This window comes from Vollenhovia emeryi, unplaced genomic scaffold (genome assembly GCF_000949405.1).
Source record: "Vollenhovia emeryi isolate VEMERY1.0 unplaced genomic scaffold, V.emery_V1.0 DF939163.1, whole genome shotgun sequence".
Taxonomy (NCBI): Eukaryota; Metazoa; Arthropoda; class Insecta; order Hymenoptera; family Formicidae; genus Vollenhovia; species Vollenhovia emeryi.
The window spans coordinates 1,124,947-1,140,038 of record NW_011967203.1 but is presented as its reverse complement, the minus strand read 5'-3'; the positions used below and the strand labels follow the sequence as shown (position 1 = coordinate 1,140,038).

At 45.0% G+C, this 15,092-nt stretch overlaps 1 protein-coding gene across 1 annotated transcript in view; it reads right to left on the bottom strand.

The window, feature by feature from the left end:
• Nucleotides 1-15,092, bottom strand: part of LOC105564546 (Krueppel-like factor 6) — a 371,387-nt gene that overhangs the window by 79,371 nt on the left and 276,924 nt on the right. The gene's annotated exons all lie outside the window — the stretch shown is intronic.

Genomic DNA, 15,092 nt, shown 5'->3' with positions numbered 1-15,092 from the left:
CGAAAATTGCAAAATGGTACAGGACTTTTCCGTTCATCTCGATCCGTTCTACCTTCTCAAAAATTTTGTCGGATATGGAAAGACTCACCCTGTATATTGCGCAATTTTATGTCCGTCTTTCCCCTAGAGTTCTAAGTATTACGGGAATTTGGCGAGCAACAAAAAGACACTTCATAATTAATTTCCGCTATAAAACCATGCGTATCGAAATATTTTATACTGTCGTCCCATTGACATTTCTCGTTTCACCAAAGCCGCTCCCCTTTAAATTTGAGGTAAACAAAAACCTCATTATGGAAGGGTGCAACGTAAACGAGTCGACCTTTTCAAGCCTCGTCTGGTTGAGCCTTTGGCTAACCATTCTGCGAATCCTCTCCACATATCCCTAGCCCTTAACCGCTTTCCGCCTGCTGAATTCGGAGGTAGGAAAAACGTGCCGGACGGAATTTCCCGGCGCGATTCGTCGTCCCTTTTATCGGGGCGATAGAGTCAATCGGTCTCATTCAACGGATCCCTCTTTCTTGTCCGAGGACACGGGCCGAGAAGGGAGGCGGTGGCATGGACGGAAAAAGAAGGGAAGAGAGGGGGGCAGGGGATATCGAAGAATGGGGGCGCAGGCCCGATGTCAGCGGATACCGAATTCACCCCTTCGCGCCCTGCGATCCTCGTTCTTGCACCCCCTCCGGCGGATCGTACCTCCGGCCAATCTGAAATCACATTAAGTCCGTCTCGATGCGTCCAGTCAAAACTCCAATTTAAAAGTTCCTGCCAGACTCTTTTCTCCCCCTCCCCGTTCTCACTCCTACCCTCCGCTCGCCACCGCCGCCTTTGTCGCTCCCGATCTCTCTTCGCAGGCAGACGGAATTAGAAATACCGAAAATAGTTCTTCATCGACCGCCGACTAATTCCACCGTTCCGCAAACGCACGTACTAGGGGGCCCCCGCGTGTGCGTGCGTACACCCTTTCCTTCGAACGCGTGTCCGTGCACGCCGCGGGTGTGTGTACGCTGCGACCGCGCGAGCGAGCTTTCGCACAGCTGGATCGAGGGGCAGATCGAGGAAACCCTGCGATTGGCCGTTACGTCGCGGCCGCATTATTGGCGCATTCCGCTCCATGACAGGTTGCTCCGGGGCGATAGAGAGAGAGAGAGGAGAGAGGGAGGGAGGGGGGGAGCTTCTCGACAGGTACCCCCGCCGCTTGGGAGAGCTCGCCGGAACTTTTTCGACCAATTAATGAAATCGCCGCGCGGAACGTTGGATGGCGTTTGGGCCGCGCCGTATTTTCTCCTCTGGGCGAGATTATAGCAGATTCCGTGACTTAACCCGCGGGATTGCCAGTCGATATTTCTACCCAACAGGGAAACGACCAAAGAGAAGGCGGACGCGACAATTGGCCGCGCGCTTAACTGATAAAACTCGCGTACACTTCGTTCGCAAAAGTTATTTCTGCTCCCGATGATCTCTCCGGCCACAGATATCTCGCGGGGATGTAAAATTAAATCCTGTTTCAGGGAGAGACGCGCGGATCGATATTCGATTAGTCCTGGATCGGATAAGACTTTATAATTGGTTCGCGCACTCAACAGATGAAATTCACCTTCGTCCCCCGGAAGATCTGGATCGCAATTACCACGTTAAATTTTTATGCGTGAAGCATACACACACACACATATATAGCTTTGCTTGTTTAATTTTCTAAGATTCGCGCACGATTCGCCTTTCTAAAACTATTTCTGCGGAGATTGAGCTTTTTTCATAGAGGATGTAGCTCTTTAAATATAAAAGGCAGCAAGCGCCGTAAGTGAATTGTGATTAAAAAGATAATGTTATGGGAAGAAAGTGAAATAACGCGTACTGCAGATATGCGCTCCGAACTAAAGTACGTTATTGCGGAAAGTATGCTGTACCCTTTGCAATCCGTGCGCCGTAAGAAAGGCCAGGAACGCATCGGTGAATACATCAGCGCATTCCTGCGCCCGTCGGTTCTTGCGTGAGTTTAACTGCCGCCGACAAGAAAGTAAAGGATCATTTCCCGGCTCCCAGGAGGGCCAGGCAAGAAACGCGGGCATCTCGTACGCGAGAATAAGGAATGGCCGCTCGAAATAGACGCGACGAGAAGCGCGGCGATAAATCAGAAAAGCGCGTCTTCCGCGCGCAGCACTAATGCTCGGTTAATCCCGTGGTGGCGAGAACACGGCCTCCCGAGACATTGGCGCGGAATATAAAATATGTAACAAGTTTTCTGCTGGCCGACGAAAAAAGCGGCGGAACAAAGAAAATACGTAGTCAGGTCGAAGAACGTCGAAGAGTTCGGCGGGGTTCGGCCTCGAGGATATCGCCGGCGGAACGTGCCGTGGAAGAGCAAAAGGGGAGAGAGATGAAAATAGCAAGAGAGGCAGAAAGAAAGAGAGAGAGAGAGAGAGAGAGAAAAGAAGGACCAGAAGTCCGTTGTTTTCTCGGCAAACAAAAATCCCACATCGAAATGAGTTTAAAATCGCCGCGTAATCCGCGGCGGATCCTTGTCTCCTCCTCTTTCTCCTCCTCGTCGCCGGCGAGCCGTCTTAAACTTTTCCGGGATGCTCGAGGCGGGCAAAGCCGGATCCGACGATGATGACATATATATGTCGTGTCGCGGAAATGTCGTTAGGAATACTTTTCTATCGGGAAGAGGAGGAAGCCCATTAAATTGGCGAGCGGAATAAGGAATGTCAGAACTTTTTCGCGACGACGAGACGCGGACTGCCGAAGCTGCCGCGGTGTATTCGTTGTCACGATAATTATTCGCGCCGTTTGGAATTTCCAGCCGATCCTGTCAATACGAATTTGTCATAGTGATTACAACTGAAATCTGCATAAGGCTGTAATTGAGGATTCGTGCCGCATGCCGCGTTGCTTAAAGATACCGAAGAGACAGTTCGTAGAAATTGTATTCGCGTTCGTCTCGACTTGTTTGAAACTTCATTTTCGGCGACGGAATAATCAGATCGCTACGAACACAGTTCTACGTGGAATACGAGAGCACTCTCGATCGCGAGGATCCGCCTGAGGAAGATACGTATTCCGCGAACGTATAGTCCGGCAATAATTATTTCCTATAAAAATGAACGGGCTGACGGGCGCGTAGCGCGTTTCAGAATTTTAATTGTAGAATGCGAGGTGGAAGGCTCCCCTGCAAACGCGTTTCCCGGAACTATGTGGTACAAGGTATCGAGATTGTGCGGTAGCGATCAACCGTTGCCACGCCAGAGATCAATGATCCCGTGGAACGAACGAGGCGTGGTAGATAGGTAATGAAGGCGAAGGTGCAAAGGTCCATCACAACCAGCGGGGTATTAGATTATCGGCCGTATTAGACGTAGATCGGAGAAAAGGATTGCTCTTTCTGCCTCTATCCGCGGGGCTTTCGTGGCCTCCGGTAATCGGATTGTTCTTTGCCGACCGGCGCGCGTTACCAGAGAAACCTTCGAAGCGTAACCGGGATGTGTGAACGAATACCAAACCTTGGTCGATGCCTTTCAATAGGCGATAATTGAATGTCGCCGATTGAATCGCCGATGAGACAGTAACACCAATATAATCCGTATGAATTCGAAATCGAACGTTTAAGTGTCCACGTTAATTTTCTACGCGCACTATATAGACACTGATAGAAATACAATGGATAGAGCGCGATGAGAAATGAGAGAAGAATTAGATGGGATTTCTCGGCGGCGCAAGTAAACAATTATGTGTAGTAAAGTATTGAATATTTAAATATTCCTTGACTTTTCTCACGTTATTCGATATCAGGAACGATAATATTCTTATCTATTTCGTGGACGCTCACGACGCTGGCACGCGATCAACGTGTTTTTACGAAAAGCGCAGATATTTTCTACTCCAACGTTTTGGCTCCGGACTAACTCCTTCTCAGGGAATAAAATACTGGCGCCGAGATGTCTACATGTTGGAAAGTTTTATGTCCATATTAAAAATAGTTTTACGCCGTTCAAGGCGCACGCTCGATGGCAATACAAATCAAATGTATCGCGCCTGTGCTTTCTATATGGCGAGAAAATTAATACTTAATCTTTTTCGGTAAATGATGAATTAACGTTTAAATATTCTTCGATGCTGCGTATTGCTCGGGAAGAGAAAAAAAATACGACTGGAAATCAAATACATTTCATAATATTATCGTCGCATATTTGGTATTGCGATGAATATTTCTTATCTCTGCCTTCGCATGAAATTCCAATTCTTGCGTTTTCTTCAATTGAAATCGATAGGAAGTTACGGAGTGATTTAGATACATAAATATTGCGCAGAGAAACGGAAAAATTATAAATCACGCGACCACGTTCTTCACGCGAGACAGATGTATTTGCACAGATGTATACCAATGATTTGTCGAGCTCTCGCGCAAAAACAACTGGCACTTCAGCTGTGTCTACCACCGCGACGCCGCATCCCTTACTTATCTTCGCAGCATCTGTCCGTTGTAATTTGTCATTTCCCAGCTGCGTTTTGGAACGAACGAGCGAATTTACCGTAAGGTATCGTTCGCGTAGGTGCACGTTTGTATTCGCACTGTCTCGTGGACAATTTACAACGTAAACTCGCCTGTGCAAATTTCTATTTAACATGTTTGGCAATGTTTAACAACTTGTGCTGTGCGATCTTCGTAACGGAAACGTAATTATCTTATTCATTTAGCGGACGCAAAAAGTCCTTTCTAGCCTTATTTGTCATTTTCCACGTTAATTCTAAAAATAAGGCCAATTTAAAATAATCTGGTGAGACGGAAAGGATAAAGCGAGGTTGAGTTATCTATTCTTAGATCGTATGTATTAACCGACGTAAAATTAAAAGCACGCGATTTTAATTGAAATCACTGGACCGAGGAAGATTAAGACGCATTTTTGAAGCGCTTTGTGCAGCACCGCGTGTAACATGTCTATGATGGAAGGACGGCCATTCCACCCCGCACAGACGCAGGTTATTATTATCCACAAGAAATCCTCGGGACGAGAACCGCTCGCTAGGTCAACCTATTAATCTCGGAGCAGCGACCGCGGTAACGATTCGGCGGAATGCTGCTAGACCATTATGACCAACCTCTTCCTCCTCCTCCTCCTCCATTCTCCTCCTCTGGTTGCATTAAGTCTGTCCGTTGTAAATGAGGTATAGCCACCGCGCAAGGATATTTCCCGGATCAAACGATTGACCTTGAAACAGTGCAACAAGGCTACGGCGCCGTTTGCGGAATCGAACGAGGCGCGTGGTCAGCGGAACCTCGCGGAAGAGGAGGAAGAACCTGCGGCGCCGATCCGAGGAGGAGCGGTAGGCAGGGCCGCGCCGAGACGTTGAAGAGGGTCGAAGTCTTACCCGTATCTCCGAGGGAGATCGATCGTGGCCCCCAGGAATCTTAATGGAGCCCGGGATTATCGGCCTTGCAGACACGAAGGGGGGGAAAGAGAGGGCGAGAGCGAGAGGGAGGAGAGACCTCGCTCCTACGAGCAAACAAACGTAATTGCACGCGAATCTGCCCTCACCCTCCGGCGCGCACGGCTTATACGGTGATCGTCTTGCCGCCGCACCTCGTCTCGCCTCGCCTTCCCGAGAGCCATTACGGTGACTATGATTTAATCAACGCGGCGGCGTAAAATCATTATCAGTAGCACAGATGGCCAACGGTACCGCGAGTGCGCGAGGTCGGCGAGGCGTGCGGTTGTTCGCTCTCGATCCATGAAGAATCGCGCGTCGCTCACTAAACACAGGCAGAAAAGCCTGGAATATCATTATTTTATTATAATTGTGCTTAAGAGATATATAGAGGAAAGTCCTCTATTATGAGGTAGGCTCCTAATATGACGCTGCGGAGTTTCTGCTGAATTAATAGGCATCATCTGTTGGTCCCGCCATGAATTTATTGCCCTCGGAGTGAAATCTGTTTAGTAGCAAACTCATTGTTGGATCGTGCAATCGTGGGGGAAAAAGGATTTGTCATTGAATTTGGAAACCTGCTTTCTCGCATTAGAGTCCTATGTATCTATTAACAGAGACCTTTCCTCTATGTATAAACGATCCTTTCAAGAATGCAACGACCGAAACTGCGACATTATGACTTGTCAAAATTATTATTAAAAATCATTATCAGAAATGATTGTACCGTTTTGCATGGAAGGAGCCAAAAAAGTTGTACAAAACGCGAATATCCTGCGTAAAAATTTCTCCCGACAGATACCCGGCGTCACATGCAAGGATACTTATCGTAAGTGCAGTTTGTCATATCTGTTGCATACTTAAGAGACACTGATGGTGTCGTGTTGGTGGTACGATACGTTATTCCGACCTCGCATTTATGACGCTTCCAAGTAACGCAGTCGGTGCCTGTCGCGAGAATCGTGGGCGCAAATGCAGCGGGAAGATTAATCACGTGATAGCGCTTTAACGACTCCCGTATGACAGAATTGCCAACCCCCTATTCTTCTTCCGTTCTGTCACATCTTCGACGCCGGCGATTATCGATAAGTGCTACAGCATTTAAAAGCACCGACGATTTTGCGCCTCACGCGGCTCGCCGTATCTCCTGCTGCTTTATATAGCACTGACGACTGCGATTTAGTACTTTACGCAATTACAAAGGCAAGCGCACTATAAAAATTATTGCTTCGCGTGTACCGTATGTCTTTTAAACCATCCAGGTATACAAGAAAGTGTATACTTGCTAGTAGCTGCGATTTTACATTTAGAATTTTCCACATGTAGATGTAACGTCCATGCGAATATTCCTGTTCTTTTTTTAATTTTTTTTTTGAAAGAAAAACGAGCTCGTAATGCGGTGCGTAATTATTTATAGAATCGTTGATGCCCGTATAATTTATAAGATCTTCGGTGACATGAAATCGCGCGGGTTGAACGCGCGTGCAAACGTGGCCCGACGTGTTTGCCTATTCGGGATTAAAGCGGGAAACCTGTGCGGGGATGAGAAACGCAGCTGCATCCTAAGGGCCGTTAATGATATTCGCAGGTGACACATCTAATTCAGTGACTGTACAGACCGGAAGCTGGATGTGATGCCGGCGCGGCGCGTTGTCATCGCGCACAATGAGGATAAACGAGAACAAACGGTGAGCGAGGTGAGAGGGCATGTTTGCATTTTCATGTCGTTGCCAGCGGCAGGAAATATGCGAAATTACAACGCGCGCTGGCTTGATAGTACGGCCCGCGCATTTACTTCCGCGAACGCATGCTCGATGAGGGCAGTTTTTAAAGCAAATTAGTTAATTACGATGGTAATGCATGGAAAGTACTTCTCGGTCTTGTTTCGCGGCGCGGCGCAAACCAATGCGGATAATTAATTAAATCTCTGACGTTTACATCAAAGCGTGGGGGACGATAAGCTACCGCGGGGCTCGCGTTCACGTTAATCAGCGAAGATAAAGGTAAACAGTAATTTGAGTATCGATACACGCGGCAGAATAAATATTGGAATCAAGGCAAATGATATTATCGATAACGTCACAATGTGGGTACATCACCGTAATCATAGATATTCATCGTCGACGCTGGGCGGATAATCGGATTTCTGGGAGGTAATATTAATCTAACTTTGGTAAAAGCAATCGTGACACTCGGGTCTTTTACTTGGATTTACAAAGGGGGTTGCGGAAGGGGGGAGCGGGAGGGGGAGGGGACGTGCTTCTACGGAGAGAAAGCACAAGGTCGCGATGAATACAAAGTAGCTGGACCGTTTCGCGCGACCTACTTGCGAGTCTCCGTAATCGCAGCCGGCTATCCGCGATATCTTGTTTCTCGTCTCTTCTATATCGGGCCATCCTGACTCAAGAAGAACGGTCAAGATCGAGCTGGCCGCGCGTCTCGCAGCTCCTATCGATCGCCGGGTGCTTTTGGCAACCCCGTTGATCCGGTAACAGATCCTTCGCTTTTTCTCCCCTCGTCAGCGAACCACCGTGGACTTTTGTTTTCGGCGACGTTTACGTAAACTTCGCGAACCTCGAAAACTTGACGCATTGCGAGGGACGTCCCAGCGCTGAGTTGCAGAACGCATACACGGGCGAGCGCGAAACTAAGATTAAACATCGATACGCCGGTGGCATCCCCGGGGTTGCAGGAGGAGAAGTTTTCCTACGGGAGGACTGTGGATGATTGCGAAATCGCGATCGGGGAACAGACACGGATATCTCTCCGTCGTCTTATTCCACGAGGAATATTTCTACGACGCGGGCCGTCGTCGTCGTCGTCGGGCATTCTGAATTTTCAGACGGACGAGGGTGAACGAATAGTGCCTCGCAAAAGCGTCCAACGTGACACGGGTAAAATATCCACGCTCGACAAGTTTCCAAGCTTTTTCAATCCTTCTCTTTTGCCTGCCTGCCTGCTCGCCTGCCTGCCTGCCTGCCTGCCAGCCTGCCGAGAGAAGTGAAAAAGGATAAGAAGCACAAAAAGCATTGCCGTGGCTCGTGGGCACGTTGAATGCCCGCGACACGCGCACGTTTTACGCGCGAGCTTATTTTAATTCGCCCGCTAGAGGAACGCGAGAAGGGAATCGGACACGGTGACGCGCGAGCATTCGCGCGTACCACATTCGTCGTGCCGTCCCTCCCGCTCTAATGCCGCGAGATTTGTTCTCGATTGTGGTGGATGCGCCCTCGCACATATGTCTACGTCAACGTTGGTCTTTCGGTTTGTAGGTCCGGGCCCTTGTGCGAGGCCGATGACAAATGGGGCACGAGAAGTGGAAAATGGAATAGCAGTAAATTTCATTTTTTAATGCCATTATAAGTAAATCCGCAGGACTTTCTATCGCCAACTACCATTACCTTGAAAGAAGAAAAAAACGAGACAATGGCATTGTAATCCAAATCGTAGTGGCGGCTCTCAATAAAACAAAATGGTAAGATAGGGAGGGCCAGTGCGAGCCACCCGCAGGTGTCCGTGCGAAATTATCCAATATGGAACTTTTTAATCACTTTATTAATTAACATCCAAACGTTTCGACTCATTTTCGGGTCATCCTCAGTGAGGGGCTAGGATCAAAAAATAATACTTGGTGTAACAAAAACATAACAATGTAAAAATTCGATAACGAATAGGAACAATAAATGCAATAGCTAAATAGACACAGAATGTACGACGCTTGAATGAAACACTGTCATCGAGAGTTATCCTCTGACATGTTGAAACAATTCTCTATTGCATTGTAGTTTGAAGATTTTGTCGCGATTTTTCTCAATAGGCGGTACAATAAAAATAGAATCTACATAAAAGCCGTTGTTGTGTTACGCGTAAGGGAAAAATCACATGCAAATACAATTATATTTGAACAATATAACAATTTCTTTATAAATATGGCGCCTATATTATCTGGGAGCAAATTTAGCGGTTTTCGTTCGCAATGAGACACCATATCGATCATGAACCACGATCACGCACGGTACGCGTTTCGCCCACGGCGTCCACGCGATAGGCATCGCCGGGAGGTTAACGTTACTGCGAGAGATCGTTTTCCTGCGGTTTATGACGGTAAGAGAAGCCCGAAGCGAAATATTAACGCGGAACTTTCGCGGGGAAACTGTGCACGCAGGTGACGATGCATCGCCGTTGCGATTATAACAGCGTGGTCCGTGCTTTTACGGCGACGATCATTATCGCAGAGATTGTTACGCGGTTGAAAATGATGTAATATAAAAGTGAAATTGCGGAGATCGTAGATAAGCTCTGAGATTACGAGACGGTCTTCTCCTCGCGGATATCGTTAGTAGAAACTTCGGAATCACGATTGTGCTTTGACTAACGTAACGGATGGATTTTGCAGTCGAATTTTTCTCCCAATATTCAAATGCATTTTCAAATATTGTATTTGACAGACATGGTCATACATTTTTGGCATATAACTTTATAAAAATAAAAACAGAATTAGGAAAGATTAAGTGCATACACATTTTTTTCGATTATCCAAAATATTCTGCATAGCTTGAAAAACATTTGTTGATAATAAATTGTTCGTGAATATAATAAAACGTTTAATTCCGAATAATATAAAAAATGCATCGAGTATAATATAGAAGTTAAAATATGAACTCTCAATCCTATATTTTTCTATTTCTTTCCTCTCTACTTCACATTTCTCTTCCTTCTCTCTTACTTTCGTCGCTTTAACTAAACTTTTTTTTCTGTCATTCTTTCCCGTAGTCTTTCACGTCAGTAATACACTTGCGGCTAATGTAAATTTAAAAGTCAACCTTCCGTCTCGTCCTCGCGATAGAAATTCATCGCTCGGTTAGCCCTTCACTTTCATTAAGGATGATTAAACTTCCGCTGGTGTTCTTCGGTAAAAACAGAATATTTGTTCAACGTGCTTGAGAATTTTCTAAAAGAATGGCGTAAAGACCGTTTGAAAAAACAAACGATGTAAATTTCCACCCGTTCCATCATTGTTTCCTCGAAACTGTTTCGCAGATTTGCTGAAACAAATTCTTTCCTCGCGAATGAGTTACAACGTTCTCTCTCACGATCGTTCTCGCCTATGTAAGGGACACACGCTTTTTACGTGCTAGACTTTACAACCTTGCCCGTAATATTCCGTCTTTTTCCCATTACTTCTCTTCGACCACTTCCACGAGCAATACACTTCAGGAATATTCTGACAGATAATAATAAGGAACACCCCTGGGCACAACGGTAGCGCGTAAAAATAGAAATACATTTGTAAGTACATATTTTTTTAATCCACGCAGAGCTTAATTATTAATTCACATTTCGCATAATATTATCGCGTTTAATTAAGATGTTAAGAGCTTCCCGTTATGCAAATGATCGTTGCACGCGCTTAAAACGTAACGAAAATACTTTTCATGTCGGTACGTTCACCCTTTTCTCGGTAGTTCTTTTCACGAGAAATAATGAGTGCCCTGTGAAAAGACTGACCAAGGGAGTGCATGGTCGTGTGTACGCACCTACCGCGATGGTAACTGGCGATCAAAGGCTTGAAAGCGGCCGCATGTTTTCTCGAATTAGGCCGTGAATGCTCGACAGCCTACTTTGATTAGGAAGTGACTGAAGAAAGAGCAGCTTGTTGAATCTGCCTATCATCCTTGGCCTCGCAGATATTTCACCCGACGTGAACGCTTCTAATATAATCTATAGCGTACGAATAAAATGCTCCACTGTTAAACAAAGATTTCTCAACGTTTTAATATAGCAAGCTTAATAAAGTCAGTTCCACTAATCCTGCACATGTATCAATTAACTTTCGACGTAATTTACTTGCATATATTTCATAGATATATGCTCAATATGCATTTGAAATTACATATGTGCAATATAGGCAACTTATATATTCGCTGTAACGTGCTCATTTTACGAAAGAGAAACATTTAAATAAAGGATTACTGCATTATATTGTATCTATATTATACCATTGCGGCAAAATTACTACGACTCGATAAGGATCTTTGTATACATGAGATAAAATCATGCGAAAGATTATCTCGTGTAAAACGAAACGAAAATGGGCGTGCAAACGATGGAAATAAATGCGTTCCAAGAGAATTTTATTCTCACTTTTGTTTCCGTTTACCTCCAGCCGGGCTACCGATACCAGAGATAGGGAAATAGAAGTAGGCATCGATGTGGCCTTAAACGAACAGCTTGACGAGAGAGAAAGAGATAAGGGAGGAACGACGATGTTGATGAGGCCGTACACATCCTCGAAAAGCCTGTAATCTGTCGCCATGGAGACCGGGCAAAGTCTTTCCTCCTGAATTATTTACGGGCGTCTCCGGGCAGACGGTCTCACGACTCGAGGGAAAATTCCGGTTGACCCGAATCAGAATCGAAGACAACGTAAGTCGCTGCTGGTCGCTTTTGGATGGTAGCTCGCAAGATTGAGCGAGAGGTTGTGGAAAATTTTCGGAGACGATTTTACCAACATTCGTACAGCACATTCGATTTAGACTCGGTCGAGATAGACTTTCCCCTATTACTGGCAATACAGATTAATCTAGTTTAACATAGATGAATGCGTTACGACTTAATGAATCTTAAAAAGGATTCATTAACCACTTCATCATTTTCTAGCCAACGTTAATATCGAGCGAAAAATTCATTGTTCTCGCACACATTGAATATAAGGTGCGTGTAAAATTGACGAAAGTTCCATCGATGTTAATAACTATCGTTTAGATAAAGTTGCGACGTGTAGCTTAAAAAACACATCAAACTACCGGAAAGTCGTCAGATTACCGAGTGTTACACTACTGCACCAGTATCTTATCAGCATCTCTTTCGCGTTGCACATAGTTGAATAATCTACTCTGGAAGGCAGAGCCTCCAGTATAAGCTGCGCGAACAGTCGATTCAGCTTTAGGGAGGCAGACGAGATCGTCCCAAACAAAATTTACTGTTGTGCCGTTGGATGTCACCTTCGAGGCTGACACGGGGGATCGTATTATAGCAAGTGACGTTCGCTCTACCGGAAGCAGCTCTGGCTGTATTATTGTAATTGATTCCTCCGGTAGTCGCACGAAGAAGGCTGCTGGTGCCGCTGGGCGACAGGCAAGAGGGGAATAAGTCGATTATCGAGCCTCGGTTGATAAGGCACAGGAGCACGCTCGGCGCTCGGGCAGATTTACGTCGTCCTCGATAAACCTTCAAGATTAAGAGTGCCGGGCTTCGTTCTTTCTCTCGCCTTACTTCTTCTTTCCTCTTCACGCTGCTCGTCTTCCGTTACTCCCCCTCGCTTCCACGCTCTCTTTCTCTCACTCCTTCTCTCCTCGCTTTCTCCTCTCTCCGCCGCTGATCCGCTTTCTGCGGGAGCTTTATTTCGAAGTCCACGAAGCGCCAGTTTCCTCGTGATGAAACTGTATATACGATAGATACGCATCAGCCGGCATTACGAAAACATTACGAAATGATCGATTTCGTATTTCGTTTCTTGTTATCCTGCCCGTCCGAAAGCCCGTAAGTCCGAAAAAATGGCGCTCGGTCATCTTGTCGATGCGCGAACTGCACGGATCGAATAGTGGTCCGATATCGAGAAGTGATGGCAGAACCGCAATCGCGTCTTGTAACAAAAATTGAAGAATCGATAGTTGAAGATTTGAAAATTATATTGTATAATTTCTAAAAAACAACAACATTTTATGATTTTTCCGCACACAATGTGTAATTTATGCAAAACGAAATATCCAATTCTATCATCGATCTCTCGCTAGTTTAATAAATTTGTTCCTCGTTTTTACGAAAAATGATTTTCGTTCACCGATTTATTATTATTTACATACACGTAACATTGAAATTTACGGACTTGACGCATCCAAGATAACTTACGAACAATACGTAACAAGTGCGTGCAAAGAGATGTAATAACTCAATTTAAGGAAATGATGAACGATGGATTAATTCCCGTGAAATTAAAAAATACGACAGCGATGGAGGTCGGTGTGTATCGGTCAGTCGGCGCGTTTTGAAAAATAACACCGAAACGTTGCAATTTAATATCCACTTGAAAAACGACGCGCCCAAAGTCCCGCAGTAAACGAAAATGTTTTCAATATTTCTAGTGGCGATAAAAGCGATTGACAGAAATCAAGTACCCTTCAATATCCAGTGCCATATGATCGTGGAAAGTATTGCGCGGGGTATAAAGGCCTGCAATTAGAGAAATTGCAGGGTGCGCGTGTGTGTGAGTTCATCGCGCTGCAATCCAAATAATGGTGTACCGACGCGATGCGTTTTTCAAGTATTTCGACATTCGCGAATGGGCATTTAAAAAATATATTTTCGAAGTTGTTCCGCCGCTGATGCGACAAACGTGTCAAGAAGCGTCAACATATATGGAGAAGGAAAGTTAATGTCCCGCGCACGTTACCGAAATTCTCTTTGTAATATTTCCTAAAGAATTAACATTATTTATATCAACCGAGAAGGAAACCGCTGACCAAAATCTTGTACACCAATGCCCATTAATGCCCGGTGGGCATCACTTGATCTTATTATCTTATTTTATCTTATTTTATCTTTAAAATGCCCCAGCAAGGCCTAATGCCTGGTAATGCCCGGTAATGCCGCAAATCTGTACGCCACAATGCCCTCAGCGGTTTCCCCCTCGATATTAACCTTGCACTTTACTAATTTAATTCAACTTTAAGTCACACCAAGTTCAAAATTTATAAAACGAGTTCAAACTATGCGTATTATACGCGTAAGAATATAAATCCCTCGTGATATTCATCGGTGTATTATGCAAAACGTCTTTTTGCATTTTTAAAAGTATATACTTTTATGGTAATACATAATGTGACATATATGAGACGGTATTAGATACATAGCGAAGATTTGCAGACGGAAATCGAGAAAGGCAATTTGATCGGTCGATATCAGACAACGACTCCCTAATTTCTTCGGTCGTTGTGCGCTCGCGGTTAGGTCGTTGTTCTCGGTGTCTGGCTAATGAAGTCTCCTAGCTTTCATACTGGCTATCAGCATAGTGTCTCTCGGGGATGTTCAAGGTAATGTCTCTCGGATGGTATCTTTAAATAGAAACGTCCCTTTCCTCTCTCTTTCTCTCTCTCTCTTTTCCGCACTCCCTTTTTGCGCATGTACGACGCCTAATGCAAAAAGGCGCTCATAAAGAGACGCGAGGGAATTACTCGCTAACAAAAATACAGTGAAGTTCTCGCAATCTTCTTTCATCATATGCAAATTATTGTAGGCTATTTCTCGAATAAATTCGAATCATTAGCGGGACGAAAGTTAGATTAAATTTTAAATATGCGTGCACCGTAATTAAAACATGGCGGTAGACAAAGTTCCCAAATTTTTTAACAAACACACTTTGTTCTAAACGATACGTAATATTATAATATTCGTACGAATAGTGGACATTTCTTAAGGTTCTTCTATTAATCTTCTACGTGCTTATTTATTAAAAACAATGACGCAATGAACGTATGCCCGATTTTAAGATAAACCTGCCATCAATAGTGGCGATTGTTTAATCTCGTTTGGTCCTGTTTTCACCAGACATCTCGATTTATAAAAAGACGAAGGTGTAATGTAATTATATGACGCGACGCTCATTCAAA